This window comes from Oratosquilla oratoria, chromosome 36 (assembly GCF_046742065.1).
Source record: "Oratosquilla oratoria isolate Oo_2021 chromosome 36, ASM4674206v1, whole genome shotgun sequence".
NCBI lineage: Eukaryota > Metazoa > Arthropoda > Malacostraca > Stomatopoda > Squillidae > Oratosquilla > Oratosquilla oratoria.
In genome coordinates, this window is record NC_134812.1 from 4111455 (window position 1) to 4126421 (window position 14967).

The 14967-nt window shown below is 35.6% G+C and overlaps 1 protein-coding gene across 10 annotated transcripts in view; it reads left to right on the forward strand.

The window, feature by feature from the left end:
• Positions 1-14967, forward strand: part of LOC143018873 (uncharacterized) — a 39116-nt gene that overhangs the window by 10388 nt on the left and 13761 nt on the right. For 3 of the 10 annotated variants that reach the window (XM_076174416.1, XM_076174417.1, XM_076174420.1), the window contains exon 1: positions 6554-6720. The exons of 2 other annotated variants lie outside the window; for them this stretch is intronic. The gene's annotated coding sequence lies outside the window, so the exon portion shown is untranslated. Of the gene's footprint in view, positions 1-6553; positions 6721-7457; positions 7612-14967 lie in introns of those variants that run through there. 5 more of the 10 variants (XM_076174412.1, XM_076174421.1, XM_076174422.1 and 2 more) reach the window with 3 other exon arrangements.

The following is a 14967-nucleotide window of genomic DNA, read 5'->3' on the forward strand; positions in this document are numbered from 1 at the left end:
GACATATTCTACAACCTGCATATTCTTCAGGACGACGCAAAGCGTCACGTTAAAGATTATAGTTAAAATGTATTTTATTTATTTATTAATCTATTTATTTATTCATTTATTTATTTATTTATTTATTTATTTATTTATTTATTTATTTATTTATTTATTCATTAATATATCTATTTATTTATTTATTTGTGTATGTATTTATTCATTTGCTTGTTTATTCATATATTTGTTTATACAATTATTTTTTATTTACTTATTTATCTATCTATTTGTTTATCAATCTATTTATTTATCAATTTATTTATTTACTAATATACTTACTTATTTGTTAGTTTATTTATCTATTTTTATATCTATTTATTTACTCAATTGTTTGTCTATTCATCTATTCATTTATCTTAAATCTATCTGTTTATTCATTTATTTACTTATTCATTTACTTACTTCTCTATTTACCTATTCATTTATCTATTTACGTATTTATTTACTTATTTATCTAAATGGTGAGGAGGAGATAGCATTCTGACATGCGTTGAAAATAGTGCAAGGCACTAAACAGACTGAGCACTTTAGGCAAAATTACTACGAGGACCCTCGGCAGCAGTTACTAGTTTTAGGTCCAGCAGGTGGAGTCAGGGAGGGGGTAAAGGAGAGACTGAAGGACAAGAGTATCCAGCCTTCTTCTTTTGAGTGGAAGATGGTCTTCAATCAGAAAAGAATGTTGCGAGACGCCGATCTTCAGCGACGTGACGTCATGTCGTCAGTACATCATATTGGGATCGAGTGTAGGGGAAACCATGACGCAGTACGGTTGTGAAATGTGGAGAACAAAAATTTTGCTCATCGAAACGAAGCCAAATGACCAAAACGAACTCTGGGGAGTACGTAGTGATAAGAGGATGGATAAGATGCACATGTAGATATAAAAGATAAGTAGAAGAGGGTGAACGTGAAGGAAAATATAACGAAGGACTTGAAATTCAACTACAGAATAGACAAACATGGATGTCAAAAGAAGACATGAATTAAGGCTGGTAGGAAATGGACGAGGAGCCTACGCCAGGAGGCACTGATTACCTGCGGCCGAAGACGTCATCTTTGGGCTTTGTGCTTAGACTCTTGAGGCAAGGAACATTCATTGCTAGGAATCGGAGAGGAGTGTGGGATTCGAACCCACAACGAAGCGAATGTGAGACCAGCACGATTGCGATTAGGCCATCAGTGCAGAGAGAATGGAAGCAGAAAGAGCAACAAGTAAGAAGGGAGAGAGGGAACACAATCTTAAACACGGATGATGATGATGATGATGATGATGATGATGATGATGATGATGATGATGATGATGATGATGATGATGATGATGATGATGATGATGATTAGATGATGATGATGATGATGATGATGATTAGATGATGATGATTAGATGATGATGATGAGTGATGATGATGATGATGATGATGATGATGATGATGATGATATGGTTTAACGTCACAAACTTCCCCCTATCAGACAACTAGGACGATGCCCCTCACAGAGGACTTTGTAACGTGGAGTTTAATGAACCATACCCTTGGTTCAACTTCGCCGGTGGTAGGGTTCGAACCGCCATCCCCTCGACCTTTGCCGCAAGTAACGACGCCTTAACCCGCTCAGAAATATTGATAGGTCCACAAGGATAGGACTGCGAGGAGGAGGAAGGGTAGGAAGAGGATGAGGAGGAGGAGGAGGAAGAGGAGGCGGAGGAAGAGGAGGCAAGTTCTGACCCAAACTAAAGGAAAATAATAAAGATGTTGGGAGGCATCAATACGAAAATAACCCAACATGTGTTAAAATATCCACAAGCAAATTATGGTTGGGTCGCATAAGGAACAAGAGAAACATCTGCCAAAAAAGAAGAAGAAGAAGAAGAAGAAGAAGAAGAAGAAGAAGAAGAAGAAGAAGAAGAAGAAGAAGAAGAAGAAGAAGAAGAAGAAGAAGAAGAAGAAGAAGAAGAAGAAGAGGAAGAAGAAGAAGAAGAAGAAGAAGAAGAAGAAGAAGAAGAAGAAGAAGAAGAAGAAGAAGAAGAAGAAGAAGAAGAAGAAGAAGAAGAAGAAGGAAGAAGAAGAAGAAGAAGAAGAAGAAGAAGAAGAAGAAGAAGAAGAAGAAGAAGAAGAAGAAGAAGAAGAAGAAGAAGAAGAAGAAGAAAAAAGAAGAAGAAAAAAAAAACGATCTTCGAAATAAATGTTTATTTACAAACGAGGTCAGAGAAAGGTATTGAAACCAAAGACTTCTTTATAGGCCGACATTCCGACTTCGTTATGGACCAAAATTCTAACCTCGTTTTTGGACCACAAACTCCGATCTCCGAAAGGTCACCTACCGACATGCTTTAACAATTCTTTCTCTTTTTTTCTTCATTTGCCATTGTAGGAACACTGCTGGGTTATATGGTGGTGATCAAGGGTTCAACGGAAAGGACTGTGCTGAAATAGGATGGTTGGGTGTCGTAGTGACAAAGAAACTATAAAGAAAATCTAGTTAATTTTTTGGAAATAGGCTGTTATGGCTTGCACTTCACCAGCGCTTCTTTCCTTCTGCAAAGGAAGGAAACGGTAGTGATTATTAAGAAAGGTAAAGTTAAAGTGCAAGGGGAGGTGAGGGCAAGAAGAAAGATCACTTCAGAAACCTGTCCGGCAAAGAAGTGGAGGAATTAGACAAACTGGTTGGAGGGGAAAGGAGGAGAAAGGGGGGGAGAGGTGGGGGAGACAGTCAAATGGAGGATCTCTGCATGAGGGAAGTTAAGAAACGACAGAAAATTTGGAATGTGGGGGGGGGAGAGCGTTGAACGGGGAGGACAAGAATTTCGGAAAGAATTACGAACTGGGAAAAAGTCCAAACGACAAAAAAAAAAAAAAAAAAAAAAAAAAAAAAAAATAGATGAATAAATGGATAGATCAAATAAATAATTCAACAAGTAAATATATAGATATATAAATGAACAGACAAACATTTCCACGCGAGATAAGTGCAAAGTTACTGTGTGAAGATTCGAGATTCATAGATGTAGAAAAAGCTTATGATAGGGCACGGAGACGATATAGATCTATTTCGGAAGAACACAAGTGATATAGCGAAAAACTGAAAAAAAAATTAAGCATAACTTATGATAAGAATGTATGAAAATGTGCAGTGGGATTTATCATGTCCTTGGATCACGTGTTCATCTTGTGATCGACAGTTATTGCCCTCCCAGACGAGAGCTCAAATCTCATATATTACCAGTGTGTGTTTATGTATGTATGTATGTATGTATGTATGTATGTATGTATGTATGTATGTATGTATGTATTTATGTATGTATGTATTTATGTGTTGTGTGTGTGTGTGTGTGTGTGTGTGTATGTGTGTGTGTGTGTGTGTGTGTGTGTGTGTGTGTGTGTGTGTGTGTGTGTGTGTGTGTGTGTGTGTGTGTGTGTGTGTGTGTGTATTTTGGCATGTATGTAATACTGATAATTAATAGTTGTAATAATAATATCAATAATGATAATAATACATACATATACCAAAGGCTTTTACCCCTTACAAGAGAGGTACCCAAAAAATAAAGGCATAAAAATCACTCCCACCCATTCCATCCTCACACACTCCACCTCCATCCACCCCCTCCCTCCCTCATTTCTTGGCTCCTCCTGGATGACGGGTCATCCCTGCATCTCGCCCACTGCCCCGGGTCAGAAGCAGTGTCAAGACACAACACATCCACAGCAAGGCCGCTTCATTAAATCGGCGACCAACCCCCTCTCCGTCCCCTCATGCAGAAATGGAGAAGACGGGGAGAAATCAATCAATAGTAATAATAGTAATTATAATGATAATAGTAATAATAATAATAATAATAATAACAATAATAATAATAATAATGACAATAATAACAATAATAATAATAATAATGAAAATAATAATAATAATAATAATAATAATAATAATAATAATAATAATAATAATAATAATAATAATAATAATAATAATAATAATAATAATAATAATAATAATAAGTATAATAATAACAATAATAATAATAGTAATAATAATGATAACAACAACGATAATAATAATAATAATAATAATAATAATAATGATAATAATAATAATAATAACAACCACAATGATAATGATACATACATACATACATATACCAAGGCTTTTTTCCCCCTTACAAGGGAGGTAGCCAAAAAGGAAAAGGCATAAAATCATTCCCACCCATTCCATCCCTGAATACACTCCACAACCCTCCACCCTCCCTCTCATCTTAGCACCTCCTGGATCACGGGTCATCCCTGCACCTTGTCCACTGCCCTGGGTCAGAAGCAGTGTCGCAAGACACAGCACATCCACAGCAAGGCCGCTTCATTAAATCGGCGACCCCCCCCTTCTCCGTCCCCCCATGCATAAAGGAGAAGACGGGGAGAAATCCCTTCGGGCTGCGTCAAAATTTGCTCACACATACTAATAATAACATACTAATAATAGCAATAATGATAACTAATAACTAATTATAACAACAATAATAATAGTAATAATAATAGTAATAATAATAATAATAATAATAATAATAATAATAATAATAGTAATGATAATAATAATAATAATAATAATAATAATAATAATAATAATGATGATGATGATAATAATAATAATAATAATGATAATAATGATGATGATGATGATGATGATGATGATGATGATGATGATGATGATGATGATAATAATAATGATAATATTAATAACAATAATGATGATAACAATAATAGTAATGATAGTTATAACAATAGTAATGATGATAGTCATACTAATATGTTTATTAGTTTAACAATGATACAGTGATACACTGATAATGTATAAGTTTAGCTAAATGTAGGACGAGATTAAATTGAATTAATGATATGGACTGGAAGGAATGACGCGTCTTTTGTAGCGGTCAGCCTTCTGCGCCCCGATGGGCACGACTTTCGTTGATATGTACGTAAATATGTATACATGTATACATAAATATATATATATATATATATATATATATATGTATATATATATATATATATACTGTATATGTATACATGCATGTATGTATGTATGTATGTATATAGGTATGTTCATATGTATGTATGTATGTATGTATGTATGTATGTATGTACAGTATATGTATCTGACAACGCTTTATACCATTAGAAATTAAAATGCAATAATTTCTCTTGGTATACTTTTGAAAATTATCGGTAGGATGCTGAAAATCTACATATACTATGCATGGAATATATATATATATATAATATATATATATATATATATATATATATATCCATGCAGACGTATTTTGCATGCACATGATTACGAGCGTACATAATTGTACTTGCACGTCTAACAGAATTGACTTGAGAACTTCAGCTCTCTTCAATCCCCATCCCCTCCTTTTTTTTTACTGTCCTCATTGTGGGTATAAACACATGTATATGTATATAATAATATATAGATAGATACATCTGTGTATGCATTTTATCTGGTATCAGATACATTCAAGTTAACTTTCACTCTTATTCATTCATGATAGATTACTGGTACAAATCCCTTTCTCCCACCTCGGTCCCTGTCTACCGTTGCATACTCGACTAACGCTACGTGACCTACGCTCCTCTTGCCTCTGTATTGGACTACTCTGTTCATTTCAGTCTTCACACACAACCGGCCTCATGTGTACAAGGAAAATGCTCCGAAATTTCATTATCATATCTTTGCATGCGAATTCTATAATATCTATCATATTATTTATTTCTATTATATTAACTTGTATTGTTAGGATAGCTGATCATAATAAAGTCAGGCGATCATTCGTTGTGGTGAGACGATGCAATATTACATCCTTGCTATTAGAATGCTTCTGTAGTTTTATGCATATTGCTCTACATTCAACATTTATTGAAAATTACCTTATGGTTTCAAGTTATATTAATATACCTGAAAGTAAATAAATGAGGTTGTATACATATGCGTGGCCAATCTACAACAAAACTTGCAAAACATATCTGAATCAATGTTATCTATAACAAACAATTTACGCAGTCTGGCTATATCGAATAATAGCATAATTATAATTTAACCAGGAAATGTAACCGAGCTTTCCTATATTTAACTTGATAGGTCATGTGGTGATAGGAGGCGACTAGAAGTGAAATTTACCCACATTTGATTCGTCTACTGGAGCCCTCGTCGTTCTGCGCGGTCTTTTTGAAACCTTATGTCGTGAATTGCAAATGTAAGTTTTAATACAAAAAAAACATTGTAACTGAATAATTTGTTGATATATAAACTTCCGAAAGGTATATACATTTGGGTGTCATCAAGCAAACACCCATCCTTTAGGGTATAGCACATGTGGAAAATACATAGAACTGATAAGGTGACGTAGGTATCGAATGGGTATATTCACTTATTTACATAATTTATAAAAGTGGCAGATATGAACATGTACATTAAATCAGTAAATGTAAGTTGACATATAAAAAAACAACAGATTTATAGGTTCGTACTGTCTATGACGCGAGAATTAGGCAGCCCAGAGAGGAAAGCAATGCATTGGTGTCGTGTGCAGTAGTAGCGTGTTGGTGTTGTGTCGTGTGCAAAGCTGCTGCTTGCCAATCAGCGCGCGCCTTTCTCACACCGGGTTGTAGCCGAGACGCAGATTACGAGGTGAGTGCCGTTCAATGTTTTTATCCACAATTTTTAGAGACATGAAAATTGTATGGCATGGCAAATGATGTAATTTATAGTTAAAAGATATACCGAGTGGAAAATGTATAATTCGGAGTTCAAATATGTGTAGAAGTCAATATATGGCTCAGTGCGTGGTAATGCGGTGAACGTGGGGTTGGAGGCTGTGGGAGGTGCGCAGACGGGGCGAAGCGTGTTGGAATGATTGCCATGTGAACCCTGGTACTATTTTAATCACATCATTGAATTGATTGATACTATTAGAATTGCACTGCATTGAAAATGGGGTGGTAATCGAGGGAGGTGTGTAGATAACATACGGTCATCTTCCACTTTTTTCTTGAAGAAGGTTGAGTGTTTGTACGCAAGGTGGCGGTAAAGGAGGTGCTTTGGACGCGGTAAGGGAAGCCATACGGAAGTAAATATCACATACCGGCTTCTCGTATATAACTTTCATGAACTTCACCGCATGTTAAACAATCGATATTGTTGTAGGGTCAATGCATGAAAAATTTGGATCAGATTGATAGTAACTCCGTATGAATGTTAATATATGTATTACATTTTTTTTTTTTTTTTTAAAAGCAAAATCTACGATTGAAAGCGTAATTATTAGATATTTTAAAGCGTACTGCGTTGTGGATGTGTTAGGTTGATTTTGTTTGGTATTGTTTGGATTCGACGTAGGATAATGCTCTAATGCTCTTCTGGGATGGATCGGCCATTGCGTAGCTAGCCGTGGTTCTGGCGGGATTACGGCTTGTCTTAGCTTGGCGGGGGGCAGCGGGCGGCAACTGAAGCCAAATCAAGCATAGATGCGTCAGGAACCAGGTTATTTGTATCTATTCTGCGAATACACACTTTCTAAAGGTCAGTCTACGTCCCTGCGAAAAATAATAACTTTAAGAAGAAACTTTTCTAATTGACGTAATTAGGTTTATGACAGGTGCTGGAGTTCACGTCGGACTTAGTATGTTATGACCTTTTTCATAGCTACTTCTTAAAGCCTATTGTATTAGTGCAGGTTTGGTTAATGACTTCGTATTCTTCACTTCCAGTGGTTGTGGAAAGCATGGTCATGTTTATTGTGTTGTTTGTAATGAATGGGGTTACATGTGTTGGGATTTACACTTGTGCTCATATTGACTGAATATGTACACTGTTAGGCCTAAGGAGTTTGATGATGAATATTATTCCAACCACATTTTTCTTTTTTGCATGCTAGTTTGGTTCTTATGTTGCAATAAGATACACATCAAAGTTCAGCACAAAAAGCACTTTAATTTTATTTTCGCTGGTAAATACAATGAAACCAGGTACACTTAAACAAGTAGTACAAGAACAGAACATTTTAAGTCACAAGTACTTTAACTTAAAGATTGTCCTGAGTTATACAGAAATCATGGCATGTAGCTAAAACTGGAATGTGTTCTAATTAGTTTTCAAATATTTTGACAACTTGTTATATAAAGATAAAAATTATAATGGTACATGGGATAGATATATTAAAAATAAAGATAACGCACAATAAAACTGATGAACAAGTAATAGACAACAAGTCCATGGAAAATTCCCCCAATTAACCGTTCAGCGGTAGCACCATGAGAAATATTTAATTATTTGCGTATTTTCATCTCGCCTGCTCGCACAGCAATTTGCAAGGACAGAGGTTGGGTTAATTTAGTTGCTTGAATTGCATGAAGAATAGGGAGGAAATCATTGGAGGTAGCATCATGATATAAATCAAATGGTAAATAGTACCGGATCCAGTGTGTGACTTGGGAACAGCATGGTCGGTTTCTAGTTCAGTTATGTACTATTGACTGGAAATTGTGTCTGGGGTATTTTTGAGCGGTATTGTTGTAGATGTGTACATTATTTAATGCGACAATCAACAGGCGGATTCCCACTTTTACAAATTCATCCGCTCTTATATTCCTAGCAAGAAAAGTCTAATACAAATCTAATGGTTTTTGAGCCACCAGCAATCTAGACATATAACTTTTGGATGGCCTATTGTACCATGGGCTACAGGCATAATCCAAATGGCTTTTGAGTGATGGCATACGGCAACATTTTCTTGATTTAATAACCAAGAGACTGCTGGTATACACTCGCAGCTTTTGTAAAGTTTGATAAGCACAACTTGCCCATTGTTTTAACCACTCTGGCACCACTTCGTTGTTACAAGCTTTAATTTCTTGATTGCTCGTGGGATTATTGGTGGCAATTCAGTTTTATGAAGGTTTCATTTGGAGAACAAGTATAAAATCAAATGTCGAGTTAAGATTTGCATTCTAAATATTTAATAATGGATGGCATATGAATCCTGGGGTTTAACTGTCCCATCCCTCCCATATTTAATGCGGCACAATCAGGTTTCAATGTACTCTGAAATTAATCTTCTTCATTCTAAAAATTAGAAGCCTTTATCTCTGTTGGTTGACTCAGCCAATCTGATTATTGGAGAGAAATTTAGGCCAGTGAATGAGTGAGGCTACTCCATTAGGTCAAAGCAGTTTGGGAAGAGCACATGGAAGATACCATGTTCACTTGAAACAAATTCAAACTTTCCAAGCACAAGGTATTTAGCAACTAGGGTACCGCAATATCATGAATTATATGCTAAGGCTTGGTGTTTACATCCATAACCTTTGTGTTGTAGGGGCTTCTGTTTAGCCCCAGATATTGGGTCTATTGTTAATGTCTTGCTATGATGCTTTCATATTGAAAGACTGACTTTAGAAGCAGAAAAATAAACTTGCATGAGGGAAAAACAAGTATACAATTGCTGTGGTAGACCTCATCCATCAGCATGCTATACGTTATTTTAATTTCATCGTACTCTCGTTAATTTGTAATGCTTTAACTATGCTTTTCCACTGTGTAACTTTTTTCTGTCCATGAAAATATCAATTTTTGCTGTATTTAACTTCTCAAACATTGAAGACCTATTTTACCTATTTTTTAATGTTATAGATTCCGATATACACTGGTGTTCATTGAACTCACTCATCCTTATTTCTCATTTAAATTGCCCACAACTATCACAGAAGACACTGGAATTGGTACGTTTTTGTCTCGCCTGCATGCACAGCAGTTAGGAGGGACAGACATTGGTTAAGTGAGGTTGGTTGTATCACATTAAGAATAGGGAGAAAAACAGGTGGGTGAAATGAAACTTCACATAAGTTTTCCGAATTTGAAAAAAGGAAATATGAAGAGGGAGCCTCATTGAAAAGTAAAGAATTTAGCAGGAATAAATAGAAAAAAAGTTTTTCACGCCCCACATGTCATTGAAATTTTTTAGCCAAAGAATGATTGACAAGTGAAATGAAGACTCGGCTTCTTGGAGGAAGATTGGTTAACTTTTAAAGCCCATACTTGAAAGAAGAAGAAATTTTTTTTAAAGTTGGAAAGCTATGTAACTTATGGTGTTGAGTAAAAGCAGCAACGACTGCAACAGCACTATAGGAGAGAGGCCAATATATTTTATGTTTTGCCTGAAGAAGCCCTGCTGGGCGAAACGTAAAATATATTGGATATACTTTGCGTTTTGCCTCTCTCCTTGTATGGTGTTCTTGAGTATGGTAAAATACAGGAGTAAGTGGATAATTCATAGCACATTTCAGTTTCTTCATATTTTAGATACTGTTCATTGTGCCGAGCAGTAAAAAGTTTGGATGTAGAGCCAATGGTGTTGACCCCATATTGCATTTGGCCTTTGGAGATGTACTAATAAGTGGTTGCACATAGGTGTAGGATATGTATTCGTGACAGTTTGATTAACTTCTTCAATGCTAGTTGCATTCTCGCACGCAGCATCGACTGCCACATGTATGGTTCATCACACAACTCGCTTTATAAAATATGAAGTCCTTATTACTCATTCTCTTTTGCTCTAAGTAATAAACACAAAGTGTGATCAGTTCACAGAATCTGAGGGTAACTTGTGTAGAACTTTAAATTATAATTCATTATGCCTGAGTAGGCATCATCGTATTCATGAGGTTAAATATAACTCAAGCTAGTGTCAACATGTTTGTTTAAATTATAGTATTAGAATTATTAGGGGGAAGATGCTCTTGTAGCCAGTAATAAAGTGGCAGACAGAATTTTGGCTAGGAAAAAAGTTGCAGGAGAAGGATCACATTCAAAGTCGCTTGAAGAAAAAAAACTTGGTTTTGTATTGAAATAAAGTTTAATAAAAAAAAAATTATGGAAGGCCATCAATTTTAAGTTCCATAATCAGTTTAAAGCAATAAAATGGAAAACATATTAACTAGGAATACATAACTTATACATATTGACAACACTGATGTTACATTCATGTAAAAAATCTTGTTTTATTCAAGTACAGTAGGATAGTCAAACAAATTATTTGTGTTGGTCAATCACTGAAAGTACATGACACATTGAAAATAGCTTTCATAATATTGTGGCATTACATGTATGTTCAGTGTTTTTAATGCTGGTGATTAAGACAAATGTTTCGACCAACTCCACAAACAAACTGCCGGACTGGTCCTTCCATAAAGCAACACACTAATTGCCAAAGTGTCACTAAGGAAGAGCATGCTGACAGGAAACCTTTTGGTTCATAACTAGGGGGGGGGTAGATAAATGAGGTGTTTATCTGAATGTATCTTAAAACTTTGAGCTGTACTACATTACGGTGCCTCTGCAGGAAGTCTGTTTCATTCATTTACTATACGGTTGGCAAAGTTGTTTCTGTCCGCTTCCAAATTAAATCTACTACCGGTTTGAGACTACTATTTCTTTGATTTGCATTCAGGGTGAAAATTTCGTCACTTAATGTTAATTGTCTTTGACCAGTGTCAAATCGCCCCACTTTTTTTTTTTTTTTTTTTTTTTTTTTTTTTTTTTTTTTTCTCCCCTCGTGTTTGTCAATTTTCACGTATTTAGAATTTGTTGTGTGCCTCATCTGTCAATGTCAAGTGAGATTGGGTGATCCCACGGAAATGGCATATTCCAAATGTGGACAAACTAACAATTTATATATCTTGATACAACTGAAGATTGCAAAATTGGGCTTAAACTTAATTGCCTTCTAAGGTGGAAATGCTCTTCTTAGATTGAGATCATCACTGATAATTACGCCAAGATCCTATTCACCTCTTAAAATGAATTTCCATATAACTCATAATCGTACTTCTCGTTATTTTTACCCACTTTCATAACCTTACTTTAATTGTGTAAAATTTCATTAGCCACTTCTCAGACCATTTCTGTAGTTTATCTAAATCTTGAATAATTGGCGTAAGTCATAATTTGCATCGACAAACTTCTTTATTGGGGTTGGTAACGACAACCTGCTGGATAATGGCTGAAACCATTTGGTGAACATGTCAGGATGGTAGAACTTGTGACTTTTCCTGGATTTGATGACCTTGGCATATAGATACACGACATCGAAAGCTGCTGTGCTTAGTGTGTTTTGGACACTTCTGCTATAAGATTGCCATGTTCAAGTTGCTGTCTGCCTCCCTTCTACATATGGTGCTGTCCAATGAACATAAAACTAAGAAATGCATACCCAAACTTAGAATAGGCCTCATCGCAGTTTTTTAAAAGTCCAGATTCTGCTTAGTTGACTAAATCAAGGGTAGTGCCAATATGCCAAGCCAAGCACCAGGGGCATATTTTTAAGACTTGTAATTGCATGTACTTACAAAGATTTTCCCAAATGTATAGTAATTTTTATGAACTTTAGTTCCATGGAATTTGTTCAGTTTTTAAATGGTTATTTTTCTCTCTCAAAGTGGGGCTTTTGATGGCTTTTTGGAAAACGGTTGTATTGTTTCAAAGCTTTAAAGACACTGGTCTGCAATCTTAGAAATTTTATCAATTCGGTTCTTCATCCAGGAAATGACGACAACATAATTCACCTGAAGTTTCATGTATGGTTACGTTTATCAAGCCTTTGAATATGTTCCGTTAGTTCCTGAGGATAGGTCTGGAAGTTTGGGGGGAGGGGGGGTCAAAATTTTCAGTGAAATTATGCCAGGTCTGGAAGAGAGAAAAGGCAATGCATTGAATAGTTTATCATTGATGTAGCATTCCTATTCCATTTTTCTAGAAAATGTGCTATCTTGTGTATGATTTGATTTCATTAGACAATACCCCCTTTGCATTCAGTTGACATAGGTTGAATCAAATTAACCACTTTGGTATGTGTCAAATTATCGCGCGCAGCATCGGTTGCTATATGTACGATTCATCACACTACTTACATAAAATAGTTGCTGCAGTATTACTCATTCTCTTCTACAGAGTAATAATAAACCCAAAACACGATCAAACCCGTTCACATAATCCGTGGGTAACTACTGTAAAACTATAGGAAGTGTGTAATCAAGATGACGATGCTGGCACCTATGTAGGTGTCATTGTACCGAAGTGGTTAATGGGGCTCAACTTGGTAAGAAACCATTGCTGTATAATTGTAAAATGTCGTGCTCGCGTGTTCAGTTGTAGAAATGATGTTGGTTTTATTGTGCTGTCTTTTCCCCTAAACAGAGAATGCAGTAGTTCGAAATTCACAAGAAATCATGTTACAGACAGGTTAGGTAGTAATTATGTTTGTATTTGTAAAGAAGGGTTTGAATTTTCTAAAAGCTTAGCCCTAGAGGTTTCTACCATATGGAAAGCATATTGAAGTGAGCATTTGGCGGCATTATGTATCTTAACAGAAAGTGATAAATGACACTGTTTGGCATGCTTGTATGCCTAGCAGTGCATGTTGGCTCAATGGTGTAACATACCCATAGTTGCAGAATTGCAAGATTTTGTAATGAAGATGGCATAGTGACTGGTCTTTATGGGCAGAATGGAACAAATCTTATTTTCATGATTACAGTAATTTGACATTGCATACAAATGTGGATAATTACCGTAAAATTCTACATAAATAGTACAGTGGTTTTCTAGAAGAAAGTTCAGTTTATTTTTATTTAGATAATTCCTCAAATTAAGGTCAGTCCTGGCTGATGATCATGGTATGGAGAAGTAGTTTTGGGTTGATTTTTAACAGGTTCGTGGAGCTAAGCAGCTATGCCTGATTAACTAAAAATGGAAAGTTCACAATTTTAGCTTTGTGAAAAGTTAAGTGGTGTACCAGCTTGACTTTAAAAGTTGTATTAATGTGACCCCTAGTTAACTAATGTCAAGAAGTTTGTGTATCTGGTCACTGATTAACTGAGGATATCACAACTTGTGCCAGTTGCTACCACATGTCTCCAGGCTTGTATACATTTTTTATTTATTTTTTTTCTCTACATAACATTTTCTTTGACAAAACTTGTGCATCACTTTCATGTATAGGTTTTTTGTAACGTGTTCAATTAATTTTTCTTTGCCCCACCCCCTTTTCTTTTTGGATCTTTAATGCTACATGGACATCAGGAGTACTTATGTGACACTTGGTGAAATGTAGTCAAACAGTATAAGTATGTAGGTGGTAGTTTTGGAATGGTGAATGTAACTATAATGAATAAGCTTATTATACCTTTAGTAGAGTCTTATATGGTGTAATTGAAGATTGGCCTAGATGGCTCTGTTATAATCCAGTGTGATGAACAATGATATTCAATGCCTGCACAAGATGCCTAGTTTATTTACTTTTGCAGTTGAATTTTTAACTTGTTCTTAAAATTTTATAACAAGTTGTCCAATGGTAGTTGCTGTAAATACTGATGTATGCAATGTTACAGAGGGTAAACCAAAAGTTTGTGAAGTTAGTAATATTAACCTCCAATGTAAGTAATTCTTGCACACGGCATCGGCTGCCTGATGTTTGACGATGCATCACAATATTTGCATTATAAGGTACAAAGTTACAGCTGTTACTTATTCTCACCCTGAATGTAACCTCGGAAAACACAATCAATCCCATTCACAGAATACAGAAGTTACTCGGCTACAGTTACAAAATATAATGAAGACCATGATGTCATCATCATTATATGGAAGGGTTTAAAGTGTGAGGGCTTACGATTTAAGTCCATCTGTGAGCTAGCAGCAGCATACCATGTAATTGTGCATTCTGATGTTGCATCAACAATAGTTGTGTAAGGGTTCTGTAGTTTTGGTGTAGGAGTTGATGGGAGAGGTGGCCAAATGGGTTTGTAAATCGGTACTTCAAAGGAGTTGAAGGGCAAGTTGGGAATATTTTTTAATTTGTTTTAAAATTGCCAAATTAAATTT